The sequence below is a fragment of the Trachemys scripta genome, chromosome 16, assembly GCF_013100865.1.
Source record: "Trachemys scripta elegans isolate TJP31775 chromosome 16, CAS_Tse_1.0, whole genome shotgun sequence".
NCBI lineage: Eukaryota > Metazoa > Chordata > Testudines > Emydidae > Trachemys > Trachemys scripta.
Genome location: NC_048313.1, coordinates 29,148,566 through 29,152,524, shown reverse-complemented (window position 1 = coordinate 29,152,524; position 3,959 = coordinate 29,148,566).

The window sequence follows — 3,959 nt, the reverse complement described above, 5'->3', positions numbered from 1 at the left end:
GGGGGGGTGCCTCAGGGCAGAGGGGGGGCAGAGAGCTGCCGCAGGGCTGGGGGGGGTGCAAGGTGGAAGTTTTGCCTAGGGCGCGAAACTTCCTTGCACCGGCCCTGCCTATGGGAGCCACCCAACAGATCATATGCCAGTGACATCGTGCAGATCATTGTTGCAGGTGAGGGGCCCGGCTCGGTGTCCCTGCTCCCAGCCAGACCCTTGGTGAGTGTCCGCCCTGATGGGATGTTCAGAGCCGGGCTCCGCCCTGAGCCCTGGGCCCAGCAGATGGGACACCTGGCTGGGGACCCAGAGAGGCAACAGCTACTGGTGGCTTCTGTGCACTCATCCGGGAGGAGATACTGGCTAGATGGGCCCATGGGATGTCAGGGATGTGAAGGAGGGACACTGGGCTGGGGGGGGGGCCACTTAAGTAGATAGATGGATACAGAGGGATGCTCTGGGTTTAGGTCCTCAGGCAGTTTCGGGCGTAGCTCCCAGGAATCTCTGGGATCTCGGAGAGGTTCCTCTGGCTGGGTTTTCTCCCAGGGACTCCGTCTCTGTGCGGTGAGGACGGGGCGCAATGACTGTGCCGGGGTCTGTCTCACGGCCTGTCTCCTTCTCACTGCAGAGACCTACTACCCCAAACCCTCCATCTCCCTGCGCCCCAGCGGAGGGGGGTCACCCTGAGGGGAGCTGTAACCATCTGGCGTCGGGTTTGGCACCAGAACATGAGGTTCCTTCTGTACAAAGATGGAAACCCGAACATGCTGCAGGACGTGGAGACAGCTGGGGAGGTGGCTGAGTTTCCCATTCGCAACGTGAGCCGGAGAGATGCAGGAAGCTACAGCTGCCGATATAGCACACAGGGCCGGTGCAAGGATATTTTGCACCCTAGGCGAAACTTCCACCTTGCGCCCCCCCCACCCCAGGGGCCAGTTGTGCCCAGGGGCTGCTCCCCAGAGCAGGTTCCCCCCTCCCAGCCCCCTGAACTCCCTTGGAGGGTGCACAGCACCCCCACAAGCCCTCCCCACCCCATCCCACCCCAGCCCAGAGTCCACTCACTGACTTTGCCGGGCTTGGGCCGCTGCAGCAGTTCGGCAGGGAGGAGCCGCCTTCTGGAGGCACCAGAGAGCCAGAGCGTCGGCTTGCGGGGGCGGCGAGCCCCAGCCATGGAGGAGCCAGTGTGGCACAGGGGGGCAGCAGCCCTGCAAAAGCGGTGGCGTGGCTAGCGGAGAGCAGCCGCGCTCCCCGCCCCTCCTGCTCAGGCTGCGGCCGGGCACCCCCCCGGGGGCTCCAACAGGCTGCAGCGGATGCAGGCCTCCATGTGACCCCGGCTGCCCCCTCGCCGTGCTCAGGCTCTGCAGCTCCCGGGCATGTGAGCTACCGGGGGTCACAGGGCCCTGAGCCTGCTCCGGGAGGGGCAGTGGCGGCTCACACACCCAGGAGCCGCAGAACCCAAGCGCGGTGAGGGGGGAACTGGGGGGCGCACAGGGGGCCGCCGACCACATGCAACTGCTGCATCCTGCAGAAGCCCCCGGGAGGGGGTGCCAGGCTGCAGCCTGGGCAGGAGGGGCAGGGGGCGTGGCTGCTCCCCGCTAGCGGTGCCGCTGCCTTTGCAGGGCTGCTGTCCCCCCTGTGCCGTGCCGGCTCCTCTATGGCTGGGGCTCGCCACCCCCGCAAGCCGACGCTCTGGCTCTCCGGTGCCTCCGGAAGGCGGCTCCTCCCTGCCAAGCCAGGGCACCGCTTTTTTATGGTTACCATATTTCAACAATCAAAAAAGAGGACGAGGGGGGAGAGCCGCACCCACATCCACTCTCTCCCACTTCCCCCCCCCCCCCGAAAGCCCCACCCCCCCCCCCCGCTCCTTGTCCCCTGGCTGCCCTCTCCTGGAGCCCCTGCCCCTACCTGCCCCCCAGGACCCCACCCCCTACCTAAGTCTCCCTGCTCCTTGTCCCCTGGCTGCCCCCTCCTGAGACCCCCCCACCCTATCTGCCCCCCTAGAATCCTACCACCTACCTGTCCCCTGGCTGCCCCAACCCTTATCCACACCCCCACCCCCAACCCCAGACAGACCCCCGGGACTCCCACGCCCCATCCAACAACTCCCCACCCCCTGAGAGACCCCCCCAGAACTGCTGACCCATCCAACCCTTCCCCTGCTCCCTGTCCCCTGACTGCTCAGATCCCTTTCCACACCCCTGCCTCCTGACAGCCCCCCCAAACTCCAGACCCATCCAACCCTCCCCCCATCCCCTGACAGCCCCCCCCCACCCCCCGACCCATCCAACCTACCCCCGCCCACTGACAGCCCCCCCCAGAACTCCTGTTCCCTTCCCTGGTTGGGTTATTTTCTTCCCTGCTGTGTCTTTCCTCGTCTTCTAGCTCACTCTCCTGGTTTTCCACTGGATGCTGCAGTCAGGTTTGTGGCACCCAATCCACATGCCCTGACTAAGGAGAACGGACCCAACGTGGGGCTGGCCCTGCCCGGATTGTAACCACCCAGGCTCCGAGCAGCAGGGGTCGGGGTCGCCTTTCAGCCAACACAACCACTGGTCACTAACCCATGTCCAGCACCCACCACCATCCCCAGAAGCCGTATTTCACCCCCATTTCCATCCTGTCTCCCCCCACCTCCCGTCTGTCCGTTTGCTAACGTAAGAGGAGTGTTGACCCCTCACTGACACTTAGAGGGGGTTTTGGTTGGCCAGATCCAAGTGCCAAACACTTCAATCAAACACACTGTTTTAGGTCAAATATAAAACAGATTTATTAACTCCAGAAGGAGAGATTTGAAGTGGTTAGAAGGAGCAGGTGCAGAGATCAGAGTTGGTTGCTTAAGAAATAAAAATATATTTGCAGTCTTAGTTCTACAAATGAAACAGGGTTTGAATCAGGCAGTGTCTCCCCCCTGACAGATGGGACAAGCTGGTGACAGATCCTCAATACACAGACTGGACTCCATCCCAGCCTCCAAACACCCTTCCCCGGTTCAAAGTCTTTGTCCTCCAGATGTTCCTCCAGGTGTTGAGTTGTGGGGAAGAGAATCCCAGGGATTATGTCCCTTCCCCTCTTCTATATATTTTTTCCAGTTTGCTGGAAAGATCGTTGCTGTGACCCGGGGATCAGGAAGTCCCCATTGGTCCAGCAATCTCCATTGTACACAGTTGCTGGGATAGTGGATTCTTTCCTTGGGGCGTGTTGATGAGCCATTAACAGCGTCTGGCTGGTTCTCTGTTGCAGTTGAAAGGGTGTCTGTGGGCATCTCTCAACCTCACGACATATTTCAGTAGCACACACAGCAATGCTTCCGAACCTCCCATACAAGGACAGCACATACAGTAAATCCTCCTTTAATGTCATCCCCGTTAACGTTGTTTCATTGTTACGTTGCTGATCAGCTAGAAGCTACGTCTTCACTACCCGCCTGAATCGGCGGGTAGAAATCGATCTCTCGGGGATCGAATTATCGTGTCTTGTCAGGACGCGACAATCGATCCCCGAATCGACGCTTGTACTCCACCAGCGCAGGTAGGAGTAAGTGCCGTCGACGGGGGAGCCGCGGAGGTCGATTTTGCCGCCATCCTCACAGCGGGGTAAGTCGGCTCAGATACGTCGAATAGCGTAGCTGAATTTGCGTATCTTAAATGCCAACCCCATAGACGTAGCCAGAGAACAAGTTTGTTTAAAGTTGCGCAATGCTCCCTTATAACGTTGTTTGGCATCCGCCTGCTTTGTCCACTGCTTGCAGCAAGAGCAGCCCGTTGGAGCGAGCTGGTGGGGGCTTGGAACCAGGGTGAACCGGCAGCCCCCCCATCAGCTCCCCTAAATTCGCTGTGCAGCAGTTGCCCAGCAGGCTAGCAATTGCCAGCAGTTCAGAGTCCCTCCTCCCACTGCCCTGTGCTGCTCCTTCCCTCTGCCTTGGAGCTGCTCCCAGGAGCCTCCTGCTTGTCTGTGTGGGGTTGGGGGGAGAG